The sequence below is a fragment of the Phasianus colchicus genome, unplaced genomic scaffold (assembly GCF_987193195.1).
Source record: "Phasianus colchicus unplaced genomic scaffold, bPhaCol1.hap1.1 HAP1_SCAFFOLD_62, whole genome shotgun sequence".
Lineage (NCBI taxonomy): Eukaryota > Metazoa > Chordata > Aves > Galliformes > Phasianidae > Phasianus > Phasianus colchicus.
Genome location: NW_028325238.1, coordinates 425,400 through 438,838, shown reverse-complemented (window position 1 = coordinate 438,838; position 13,439 = coordinate 425,400). Strand labels below are relative to the sequence as shown.

At 55.5% G+C, this 13,439-nt stretch overlaps 2 pseudogenes; both read left to right on the top strand.

Annotated features, from left to right (window-relative positions):
* Positions 1 to 365: 365 nt before the first annotated feature.
* Positions 366 to 11,101, top strand: LOC149911655 (uncharacterized; annotated as a pseudogene).
* Positions 9,885 to 13,166, top strand: LOC149911654 (uncharacterized; annotated as a pseudogene).
* The last annotated feature ends 273 nt before the right edge of the window (positions 13,167 to 13,439 follow it).

Here is a 13,439-nt window from a genome sequence, read left to right as displayed (position 1 = left end):
CGCTCAGTCTTGCCAAAGAGGCCCGTGCTACACCAAAACAGATGGCACAGCTCTTTCTGCTCCTCCTTGAACCCCGGACAGGGTTTTCAGGGTGAAAACCAGAACGAGAAAGAGGAAACCGGACGTTCCACCTGACTGCTGCCTACCCCAGATTATTCAAGGGCATCAAGGCTGGACGTGCTTGCAGTGCCTCTGCAGACCTCACCTCCGGGGTGGACACATCGCCGTATGAGTTCCCAACTGCTGGGACGGGTTCTCCAGATCCTTCCTGCAACGGGGGCTCCCCAGCAACTGTGAATCTGGATGATGATAAAGGAGCAGGGCAACTGGTGATGCATCTTTCTTAATCACTATCACTGCGCTACATGTCGTTATATTATGACGCGGTAACGATTAGACCCACTGCACTGCTTATTTCCTTTCCTGCTAAGCTTATCTTTTCACTACAGGGCACTGCTTTCTTTTCGTATTGCTTTGAAATAGGCAATAAAATAAGCTTATGCTTTCCTTGGTGTCTACGTCCTTCCTGTTGACCCAGTCAGTAGTCAAAAAAAAGGTAAAAAATAAAACGCAAGTGAAGGTAAGGTCGGGCAAGGGAAGTTAAGGAAACGGGGAAGGGGAGGGAAGAGGGACAGGGAGGGAACAGAGTGAAGGGGAGTGAGGGGAAAAAATAATAAAAATCTCTCTGGAGGAAGACCAACATCTTAAAAGCATGCCCAGAGGGATGCAAGGGAATTTGCAAATGAGATCAAAGTTCTCGAGTCCTTACCCTGGAGTTCTCTAAGGCTCCTATCCACCAATAAAAGTCATCAACACGAAATATCTCCACAAACAAACAAACAACAAAGAAACAAACAAACAAAAAACCCATATCATGTATTTTGGGGTGGTGCCATTCAGAACAGCAGTTTGGGATTTTCCATATTGACTATTTACAAAAAAGGTAAGGTGAACTACATTGGAGTATCTCCCTTACATTTCAGACACTCAATGAGAAAGTCTGCACAACATGAGAAAGAAAAGGGAAAGGGAAAAGGAAAGGGAAAGGGAAGGGGAAAAGGAAAGGGAAAGGGAAAGGGAAAGGGAAAGGGAAAGGGAAAGGGAAAGGGAAAGGGAAAGGGAAAGGGAAAGGGAAAGGGAAAGGGAAAGGGAAAGGGAAAGGGAAAGGGAAAAAAAACCTTGCTCTTAGTGCCTAGAGAGGATGTTCCACCATACATCTGCAGACTTTCTGGACAGCAGGTTTTATCTTGAAATGACTAATTTCCCTCTGCTGAACAGAAATGTCAGTTTGTTTCAGAAGTTCTTCAGTTCTACAGAGTTCCCGGAAATCACTGATTGTAGCCCTCCTTTTACTTTGGGCATTTTACCTCAACCTTTATAGACGTCACAGAGACCAAAGCACGGCTGAACAGATTTCACGGTTGGGCTGTGGTTGGATTTGATGATCTTGAAGCTCTTTCCAACCTGAGCAATTCTACGGTTCTGTGATCCCATATCCATTCCAAGTCCATCCCATATCCAGAGCCCATCCCATCCATATCCCATTTCCCAATATCCCATCCCATATCCATCCCATATCCATATCCCCACATCCCAATCCCAAATCTCACATTCCAATCCCACATTCAACATCCTACCCCACATGCCAATCCCACATCCTATATCCCACATCCCAATTCCAAATCTCATTCCCAGTCCCTCCTCCCAAGCCCATCATCCACCTGTCCATCTCAATCCCTCATCCCAGTCGCAATCCCTCGTCCCCAATCCCAATTCCGATCCCAATCCCACCCCCGATGGCAATAGAGAGCACCCCGAGCCCCCACCAACAGCCGATCCGCCCCGCGCCCGGCCTCTCATTGGTCAGCGGCAGTTCCGGCCCGCCTCTGATCTCTGTCTGATTGGTCGGCGGCAGCGCCGCCGGCTCCGATTGGCTGAGGCACAGAGCGCGGGAGCGGCCGTTGCTTCCGGCTCGGAGCCGACCGCCTTTCCTCTCAGACACCGACGGCCCCGCAGCCGCATCCGCATCCGCAGCGCGCCGGAGCTCTCTGGGCAGCACCGAGACGGAACCGCGGCACGACGGGAGCGGTGCTGAGGAAAGCGGCGCCGGAGGTGTGCGGGAGAACGGCTCCGGGCCGGGGAGAGGAGAGGAACCGCGCGCGGCCCCAGCCGCCCCGCCCTTCCCTCTGCCGTGGGATGCGGGGATTTGGGACGGCTGAAGGACTCGGGGCCCCAACCGCATCAGCGCTGCTGCCCGCATCCGGCAGCACCACCCTAATGCCTCCGAGCCCTCCAGCGCTGCTCCCGGTGCCCCCCGGGGCTGAGGTGGGCTGTGGGTACGGGGGTGGTGGGGGAGATACGGGGGGATGTGGGAGTTTAGGGGCTGTGGGGGCTGCAGAGGGGCTGTGGGGTAATATGGGGTATGGGAGGGGGGTATAGGGTAATGTGGGGTGTAGGGGGATGTGGGGAGATATCGGGGGATGTGGGGTGTAGGTAGCTGTGAGGGGAATGTTGGGGAATATGGGGTTGGGGGGGCTATTGGGTGCTCTAGGGGGCTTTAGGGGGGCTGGAGAGGGATATAGGGCTGCGTGGGTTATAGGAGGGTATGGGGCTATAGGGCTCTGGGGGGCCTTCGGGGGTGGATATAGGGGTATGTGGGGCTATAGGGTGCTTTATTGTGGCTACAGGGGAAATTTGGGGCTATAGAAAGCTGTGGGGACTATAGAAGAGGTATAGGGGATATACGGGAGAAGAGGGGACTATGCGGGGGATATAAGGGGATATGGGGCTATAAGGCACTGGGGGGCTTTAGGGAGGGTTTTGGGGCTCTAGGGGGATATAGGGTGCTATGAGGCTATAGGGAGCTGGGGGGACATGGGACTGTAGAGGGCTATTTGGGGAGCTACACAGTTCTGCGGGGAGATCATAAGGGGCTCTGGATGGGCTATAAAAGTATTATAGGGGGATATGGGAGTATAGGGGGCTTTATTGTGGCTATAGGGAGATATGGGGCTATAGGAAAATGGGGGGACTATAGATGGATTATAAGGGGATATGGGGGGATATAGAAGACTGGGGGACTCTGGAGGGAGGATATAGTTCCGATGTTGGGGGGCTATATGGAGCTATTGGGGAAGTTATACAGTTCTGTGGGGAGCCTATAAGGGGTAGTGGGAAGGCTGTAGGAGAGTTCTAGTGGGATATGGGACTATAAGGGGCAGTGGATGGGCTTTAGGAGGACTATAGGGTGATATGTCGCTCTAGGGGGTGCATGGGGGATATGGTTCTATAAGGGGCTGTGTGGGGCCATAGGGTGATAGGGGGCTATAGGGTGGGCTATAAGGGTTGTGGGGCTAGAAGGCTCCCCCCTCCCTTTAAAGGGTTAATGGAACTATAGGGGGTTGTGGTGGGCTGTGGGAGGGTCTGTAGGATAATAGTGGGCTGGGGAGGGTCTATAGCGAGGGTTGTTATACAATAAGGGGTTGTGGGGGGGACGTAGAGGGGCTGAGAGGGGCAATGGGGGAATATAGGGAGATGTGGGCCTATAGGGGGTGAATGGAAGACGTGGTTCCAGAAGTGACTGTGTGGGACCCTAGGGTGATGGAGGGCTATAGGGTGGGCTATAAGGGGATGTTGGGCTAGAAGGCTCCCCTGCCCCCCCTCTCCCTCCCTTCCCCTTGGCTTTAACCTATCCATAACAGGGTGGCTGAAATGCCAGTCATGAAACTTAAATCAGAATTGGAGTTGTATTGGAATAGAGTAGGATTGTTTTGTGGTCTTAAATCTGAAACATGTTTTCTCCTTGGGCTTCAGGTACAGATATTGTTTAATAATGACTTTGAAGAAGGTTTCGCTATCCAGTCTCCTGATCAAGAAGGTTTTTGGAGGACTTAATTATGAGTAGAGTTGCTGCTGAACGTCCACTTCCAACAAGCAAGCAGTGAGGTGCATCTCAGCCTTTGCTCACTGCAAGGTACCAGCCATTCAGTCTGTGCTTTGCGGTGATTTTCCATCAGCACTTCTGCTTGTATGTGAGCTATGTTGGGGGTACAGGGGGATATGGGACAGAGGGAGCTGTGGTGGGGATATAGGGGACTGTGAGAGGCTATGGAGGGGCTATAGAGCTGATCTTGGGCTGTGTGGGGCCATAAGGTGATAGGGTGGGCTATAAGGGGATGTTGGGCTAGAAGGCTCCCCTGCCCCCCCTCTCCCTCCCTTCCCCTTGGCTTTAACCTATCCATAACAGGGTGGCTGAAATGCCAGTCATGAAACTTAAATCAGAATTGGAGTTGTATTGGAATAGAGTAGGATTGTTTTGTGGCCTTAAATCTGAAACATGTTTTCTCCTTGGGCTTCAGGTACGGAAATTGTTTAATAATGACTTTGGAGAAGGTTTCACTATCCAGTCTCCTGATCAGGAAGAAAGAAGAAGGTTTTTGGAGGACTTAATCACAAGAGGAGCTGCTGTTGATCCTCCACTTCCAAGAAGCAAGCAGGTGAGGACATTGTGCATCTCAGCCTTTGCTCACTGCAGGGTACCAGCCACTCCATCTGTGCTTTGCGGTGATTTTCCACCAGCACTTGTGCTTGTATGTGAGCACCAGGCATCCACTAACGCTGTCTGATAGCTTTAGGCTGGGCAGACACGGGAAGCACTGCCTGCAGCAGCAGCAGCTGAGCTCCGTGTGCCAGAGGAAGGAATGCGGCGTCTGGAGGAGCAGGAGGAGGAGACCCCGCGTGACTCTGCGTGTTCTGCAGGGCCGTTCCTCACAGACTGCCACTGACAGACGTTTGGGGCACTGCAGAGCCTGTTGGTGCGGACGAGGTAAAGCAGTGTTGATCTGTAATGCCATTTGATCTGCGTGCATGCAGGATTTCCCTGTGTTTGTATGTCTCAGTGTCTGTGGCCCTGGTTTTGTTCAAAGATGTCAGACCTCTGTGTTCCCCCTCCAGCTGGTTCTGAAGAGCCCTTCCATTTTTGAGAAGGCTGCGGATTTAGTTCAGCATCTCCTGATGTGTCACACAGATTCAGGGCTTTCAAGAAGTCGCTTCTTTGAAGTGTTTAAGATGGTGAATTCTGCCAGACAGAGTGCTTGTCTAATCAAACCTTTTAACCCCAAGGTTTGTTCTGCAGGTCCCGATGATGGCACAGGCATTAAACAGCCTGGAGCTCGTCGCTGGGGAGAGGCTGCGCATTGTGTTTTGAAGGGAGAGATAGAGGAAGGGTTTGAACAGTGTTGTGCAGGAATGGAAAGCTGGTAAGAGAAGAGGTGTGCGTTCAGAGAGCGAGGGCTGTATGGCTCATCTCTGTGTTCCAGCAGGAAATGCAAGGCAGAACTCTCTGCTCTCTGTTCTTTCTTGCAAGGTTGCTGCCCCTCAAAGTGCACTGTGGATGGGCAGCGCGATGACAGCTCAAGGATGGCAGCAGAAGATGCAGCACAGCCCTCTCCAGCAGCAAGGTGCACTGATTTGTCTAGCTAATTCTTGAAGTAGAGGGTGTGTTTAGCTTCCAAAGTCAGTGGCTTGATAGCCTTAGGATGGCTTTGGGGCTCTTCCTCTGTAACTCACGTCCTAAGGGAGTGAAGGTGTTCCCTTGGTCTGTACAAGTGGTTCCTGTACAAAGCCATGGTTGTCTGCCTGTAACAGATAGTGAAGGTGATGGTTTTGTGACTGCAATTATGGAGTCAGCATTTTAATGGCAGTTGCACCCCACTAACATGCAGCTTTTTCTGACACAGGCAGGAGACGGGCAGCAGGACTGCAGCTCCTCTGGCAGCTTTGCAGCTACGTCAGGAAGCAGAAGACGTGGATTTAACAGAAGAACTCAGTTACTGGGACGTTCCCCTGTTCTTCCCCTACCTGTCCCCTTGCCTCAGCCCGGATTCCTCTTGCATTCTCGTAGGTGTCCCTTCCATCCCCCAGGCTGCTCCTTGCTTCCCCCAAGCTAATCCTTTACCTTCCCATAACAGACCACCCGCAATTTCCTCAGAGCCCCAATAGCTCCCTCAGTATTTCCCCAGCAAGACCCCGTAGGCACCCCACAACCCCCCCGAGAGCCCAGAGCCCCTTACTGACCTCCTCAGACCTGGTACTCCTCCCTCATTGCTGGCCAAAAACCTCACAAACCTCCATAGTCCCCAGCAGCACCCCATATCGCCCACTGAACTACCACTGAACCCCCTTATTTCCTCCCTCAGACCTCCCTTAACACCTCCAGGGCTCTTTACCGAACTCACAGAAAACCACACTCCCTGACAGCACCCCTGACACCAATACCAGGCCCCTCCTCTCCCCCTGCACCTGCAGGCTCTGTTGTCATATCCATCCCATGGGCGTATATCCCCCACACCCCGCCACAGAGCCCCATAACTCCTCCAGGAGCTCCTCAGACCTGGTGCACCTCCCCCACAGCCAGCCTGGGACCTCACAGAGCCCCATAGTCCCCAGCAGCACCCCTTATCCCTGCTCTGGGCTCCCCTAGATCCCCCCTATTTCCTCCTTCTGACCTCCCTAACCCCCTTGGGTCATCCCTTGGATCTCGCAGACCCCCACAGTCTTTGGCAGGACCTCCGTCACAAGTCCAGGACCCCAGTAGCCCACCTGGGGTCGCTCCTCACCCCCTTTTCCTTTCAGGTCCCATACAACCGTACGGTGCTGGGGCTGGGGTGACTGCTGCGGAGCTGAAGCAGGTGTAGGGCACAGATGTGGGTGAAAGTGATGTGGGGGGCATTGGGGATATGGAGGCACAGGAACATGGGAGGACATGAGGGGATGTGGGGATATGGGCCACAGGCTGCAGGAGCGGAATGCTGCGCAGGAGAAGGTAACGCGTGAGGTAAAGGTGGGACTTGTGGCTGTGGGGACGTGGGGTGGCATGGGGACGTAGGGGGGCTGGGGGCACGTGGGGAGGGGTTTGGGGTGAGAATGGGGGATGAGGGGCGGTGTTGGAGTGCATTTCTTGATTTCTTCCTGAGAGGGGGTTGGGGTTCCCTGTGGCCCAAAGGTGGAGCCCTGATCCATAACCCCCCATAACCCCTTATCACTTGGCGTGACCCCAAGGCTCCACATGACCTATAACCCTGTGAGCACCATAACCGCAGATGAGGCTGTGGACAGTGATGGGTCTGTTCTTGGGTTGTTCAGGGGGTACTATAGGGTGGCTCTGGGGCCGCTGTGGATCAGCTGCCTGTAACGTCCCCTGACCCTCACCTTGCCCACGTCTTGCTGGGCAAGATGGGGTTCAAAAGGGCAGTGGGGGGCTCTGGGAGAGGTTTCATGATTGGAGCAGATTCACCGCCAGCTCCGTGTGGGGCTACGTCAGCCCCACTGAGCTGTGGGTGTGTCCCATAGCTGCCCCGTAGCTGCCCCAGAGCCATCCTAGAGCACCCCAGAACAGCCCCATCGCTGCCCACAGCCCGTGGCCAGCAGCAGTTCCACCACCAGCTGTGTGTTGGGTAAAGGCAGCTCCTTGGTGTGGCTCTGCCCCATAGCTGCCCCAAAGTGCCCCTTTGGGGTCCTCCCATAGGTGTTCTTTAGCCGTCCCACAACTTTGCAGGGCTTCCCCACATCCCAGCAGATCCCCCCGGTGCCTGCGGGGTGTGCGAGAAACGCTCTCATCACTGCCGTTCCGTCAGGCACAGCTCTCGGTGCAGCAGCAAAGCTCGTCCGTTATTGCTATGGCATTACTGCACTCTCCCTCCTCGTGGTGAGGGACAAAAGGCGCAGCTGCTGCGTGAGTTCCTTCTGCTCCTGCAGCTCTCCTCCCGTGGCAGTCCCTGCTTGCCTGTTCCCTCTTGGCTGGGGACTGCAGGTTCACAGTCTACGCCACGCATCTGCTCTGCTGTTTTTCCAGATGAGGTCTACGGCCAACCTGTTCCTTTTGGGTTATTGTGTGCTTTTCTATGCAGACAGGCAGGCAGGATTTCTTACAGCTGTTGCATTTGCTGTGTCTCAGGCTCCGTCCTGCACCTGTGCCTTATCTCGTGTGCAGTCTTCACCTGACCCTGGTCAGAATGTCCTGGCCCTGCTGTGCTCTGCTCAGCATCTGTCTGCTGAGCAACAGCACTCTGTCACTCTGATCCTACCTTGTGCTATCCCTGCAGACATTAGAATACTTTCTCTGCCACTCTTGAAACCGTAAGAGGTCAGATGATTTCCAGCAGCACACAGCTGCCACACACAGCCATGCTGACCACGGCAGGCTGCAGCTTCTTCTTGCAGAGTCCCGTAGCAGCGGGTGACCGCTACGGAAAAGGGGAATTCCACCGCTGATGTTCTCCATCCTTCTTCTGCACCACCATGCAATCCTTCCTCCCCGTGCTGCGCTGCTGTCAAGAGTTCTTTGTCCATTTCTCGGGGTCGTTGCAGCAACTGTTCCAAATTTCTTTACCACTGTCCCTACTGCTCCAACTGACCCAATCTGGGACGCCTTTTTGTAAGGAATTCTGTGTTCATTCTGCAGCTGACTTGGACTTCTTCTCCCATGTCCCCATTCAGGAGTTGATCTGCTTCAGTCCATCCCAGCTCCATTCCTGGTTCAAGCATCCCTCCTTGCCATCAGCCTGGCTCCAGTCCCTTCCCCAGTCGCAGTGGGATCGGTTTGTTCTGTTCCCGTCCACTTAGAGAAACAGAAGCTTCCTGCCCACCAAACCTTGCAACAGGCATTTCCCTACAGAAGCATTCACGTCCTTCTTCTGGCCCCTTCGGCCAGTTCCCAGCTCTCCAAACCGAGATGTAGGGCTGCAGCCCAGCCCATGTCTTCTTTGGGGCAGCTCTGGGGCAGCGCCACCCCGAGGCGGAGGTGCCTTTTCCCCACACACAGCTGGTTCTATGGCCACATGGGGTGAGGACACGGGGTAGTGGGTCACGTGGGGGTCCTGCAGGGTCACAGAGTTGTGGGGTGACGTTGGGTCAGATGGGGTTCCGGCTCACAGTGATGGGGCCAGATGGGATGGTAGGGTTAGATGGGGTGTCATGGAGTTACGGGTCACATGGAGTTAGATGGTGGGGGTGAGGTGGGGGCAGGGATCCCAGAGTTCTGGGGCCACATGGCAGCGGGTCGCAGCGTGATGGGGGCAGGCAGGGTCAGGGAGTCACAGGGTGGTGTGGGGCTATGGTTCACACAGGGCCGTGGGTCAGGTGCAGCCATGGGGTCACGCACGTACAGGGTTATGTAGTCATTTTGGGTTATGGCTCGTGTGGGGTAATGGCTCATGGCCCCACCTTTGGGCCACAGGGACCCCCAGTCCCCTCTCAGGAAGAAGTAAATCCACTCCAACACTGCCCCACAACCCCCTTTTTACCTCAAACCACTCCTCACATCCCCACCTCCCTTCTGTGTCCCCCTATCCCAGTGTCCCACCTGCAGCGCACATCCTGCCTTCTCCTGGACAGCACTGTGCTCCTGCAGGCTCTGTTGTCATATCCATCCCATGGGCGTATATCCCCCACACCCCGCCACAGAGCCACATAACTCCTCCAGGAGCTCCTCAGACCTGGTGCACCTCTCCCACAGCCAGCCTGGGACCTCACAGAGCCCCATAGTCCCCAGCAGCACCCCTTATCCCTGCTCTGGGCTCCCCTAGATCCCCCCTATTTCCTCCTTCTGACCTCCCTAACCCCCTTGGGTCATCCCTTGGATCTCGCAGACCCCCACAGTCTTTGGCAGGACCTCCGTCACAAGTCCAGGACCCCAGTAGCCCACCTGGGGTCGCTCCTCACCCCCTTTTCCTTCCAGATCCCATACAACCGTACGGTGCTGGGGCTGGGGTGACTGCTGCGGAGCTGAAGCAGGTGTAGGGCACAGATGTGGGTGAAAGTGATGTGGGGGGCATTGGGGATATGGAGGCACAGGAACATGGGAGGACATGAGGGGATGTGGGGATATGGGCCACAGGCTGCAGGAGCGGAATGCTGCGCAGGAGAAGGTAACGCGTGAGGTAAAGGTGGGACTTGTGGCTGTGGGGACGTGGGGTGGCATGGGGACGTAGGGGGGCTGGGGGCACGTGGGGAGGGGTTTGGGGTGAGAATGGGGGATGAGGGGCGGTGTTGGAGTGCATTTCTTGATTTCTTCCTGAGAGGGGGTTGGGGTTCCCTGTGGCCCAAAGGTGGAGCCCTGATCCATAACCCCCCATAACCCCTTATCACTTGGCGTGACCCCAAGGCTCCACATGACCTATAACCCTGTGAGCACCATAACCGCAGATGAGGCTGTGGACAGTGATGGGTCTGTTCTTGGGTTGTTCAGGGGGTACTATAGGGTGGCTCTGGGGCCGCTGTGGATCAGCTGCCTGTAACGTCCCCTGACCCTCACCTTGCCCACGTCTTGCTGGGCAAGATGGGGTTCAAAAGGGCAGTGGGGGGCTCTGGGAGAGGTTTCATGATTGGAGCAGATTCACCGCCAGCTCCGTGTGGGGCTACGTCAGCCCCACTGAGCTGTGGGTGTGTCCCATAGCTGCCCCGTAGCTGCCCCAGAGCCATCCTAGAGCACCCCAGAACAGCCCCATCGCTGCCCACAGCCCGTGGCCAGCAGCAGTTCCACCACCAGCTGTGTGTTGGGTAAAGGCAGCTCCTTGGTGTGGCTCTGCCCCATAGCTGCCCCAAAGTGCCCCTTTGGGGTCCTCCCATAGGTGTTCTTTAGCCGTCCCACAACTTTGCAGGGCTTCCCCACATCCCAGCAGATCCCCCCGGTGCCTGCGGGGTGTGCGAGAAACGCTCTCATCACTGCCGTTCCGTCAGGCACAGCTCTCGGTGCAGCAGCAAAGCTCGTCCGTTATTGCATTACTGCACTCTCCCTCCTCGTGGTGAGGGACAAAAGGCGCAGCTGCTGCGTGAGTTCCTTCTGCTCCTGCAGCTCTCCTCCCGTGGCAGTCCCTGCTTGCCTGTTCCCTCTTGGCTGGGGACTGCAGGTTCACAGTCTACGCCACGCATCTGCTCTGCTGTTTTTCCAGATGAGGTCTACGGCCAACCTGTTCCTTTTGGGTTATTGTGTGCTTTTCTATGCAGACAGGCAGGCAGGATTTCTTACAGCTGTTGCATTTGCTGTGTCTCAGGCTCCGTCCTGCACCTGTGCCTTATCTCGTGTGCAGTCTTCACCTGACCCTGGTCAGAATGTCCTGGCCCTGCTGTGCTCTGCTCAGCATCTGTCTGCTGAGCAACAGCACTCTGTCACTCTGATCCTACCTTGTGCTATCCCTGCAGACATTAGAATACTTTCTCTGCCACTCTTGAAACCGTAAGAGGTCAGATGATTTCCAGCAGCACACAGCTGCCACACACAGCCATGCTGACCACGGCAGGCTGCAGCTTCTTCTTGCAGAGTCCCGTAGCAGCGGGTGACCGCTACGGAAAAGGGGAATTCCACCGCTGATGTTCTCCATCCTTCTTCTGCACCACCATGCAATCCTTCCTCCCCGTGCTGCGCTGCTGTCAAGAGTTCTTTGTCCATTTCTCGGGGTCGTTGCAGCAACTGTTCCAAATTTCTTTACCACTGTCCCTACTGCTCCAACTGACCCAATCTGGGACGCCTTTTTGTAAGGAATTCTGTGTTCATTCTGCAGCTGACTTGGACTTCTTCTCCCATGTCCCCATTCAGGAGTTGATCTGCTTCAGTCCATCCCAGCTCCATTCCTGGTTCAAGCATCCCTCCTTGCCATCAGCCTGGCTCCAGTCCCTTCCCCAGTCGCAGTGGGATCGGTTTGTTCTGTTCCCGTCCACTTAGAGAAACAGAAGCTTCCTGCCCACCAAACCTTGCAACAGGCATTTCCCTACAGAAGCATTCACGTCCTTCTTCTGGCCCCTTCGGCCAGTTCCCAGCTCTCCAAACCGAGATGTAGGGCTGCAGCCCAGCCCATGTCTTCTTTGGGGCAGCTCTGGGGCAGCGCCACCCCGAGGCGGAGGTGCCTTTTCCCCACACACAGCTGGTTCTATGGCCACATGGGGTGAGGACACGGGGTAGTGGGTCACGTGGGGGTCCTGCAGGGTCACAGAGTTGTGGGGTGACGTTGGGTCAGATGGGGTTCCGGCTCACAGTGATGGGGCCAGATGGGATGGTAGGGTTAGATGGGGTGTCATGGAGTTACGGGTCACATGGAGTTAGATGGTGGGGGTGAGGTGGGGGCAGGGATCCCAGAGTTCTGGGGCCACATGGCAGCGGGTCGCAGCGTGATGGGGGCAGGCAGGGTCAGGGAGTCACAGGGTGGTGTGGGGCTATGGTTCACACAGGGCCGTGGGTCAGGTGCAGCCATGGGGTCACGCACGTACAGGGTTATGTAGTCATTTTGGGTTATGGCTCGTGTGGGGTAATGGCTCATGGCCCCACCTTTGGGCCACAGGGACCCCCAGTCCCCTCTCAGGAAGAAGTAAATCCACTCCAACACTGCCCCACAACCCCCTTTTTACCTCAAACCACTCCTCACATCCCCACCTTCCTTCTGTGTCCCCCTATCCCAGTGTCCCACCTGCAGCGCACATCCTGCCTTCTCCTGGACAGCACTGTGCTCCTGCAGGCTCTGTTGTCATATCCATCCCATGGGCGTATATCCCCCACACCCCGCCACAGAGCCCCATAACTCCTCCAGGAGCTCCTCAGACCTGGTGCACCTCCCCCACAGCCAGCCTGGGACCTCACAGAGCCCCATAGTCCCCAGCAGCACCCCTTATCCCTGCTCTGGGCTCCCCTAGATCCCCCCTATTTCCTCCTTCTGACCTCCCTAACCCCCTTGGGTCATCCCTTGGATCTCGCAGACCCCCACAGTCCCTGGCAGGACCTCCGTCACAAGTCCAGGACCCCAATAGCCCACCTGGTGCTGCTGAACCCAGTGTCCTCAGTGAGCTGTGCCACAGTGCAGCACCCTGAGCCCTTCTGCATTGCTGCGGAACGGGACACACGCAGATCCCAGGGCAGTGGACACTGCTCTGCATGTCACTGCCTGGCCCAGGAACTCCTCCCCTGTGCTGTCTGTGAAAGTCTTTTCTTTGCTCCTGGCATAACTTCCATCTCCAGAGCACATGAGGAGTGTCCCTCAGACTGTGGCTCCTGGTTAACCCCGCTGCGTCCAAACGAGGAATCCTGTAGCAACCCACATCTCAAGATGAGGCTACAGCTGTGCCCCAGTGCCCTCATTAAAGAGAGGAGATTGAATTAGCATAACAGGACATCTTTCTTTCTGACATTTCCCACCGTCTGCATGTTGGCTGTGCCATGCAATCGGCATTTGGTCATAGAGCTGTGAGTGCAGGTATGTGTGCATACGGGGTGTGCAGAGATGGTGTTGAACATCAGAGTGTGCACAGCACGTGTCTGTGTGCAAGGCTGGAGCTGCGCTCGTGTCTTCATGCATGTGGGTGTGCAATGGGGTGGGTTTGCACATGTGTGTACATGAACGTGGGTGTGTGCATCAAGGTCTTTGCACGTGGCTGTGTGGTTCTGCTCACATTTG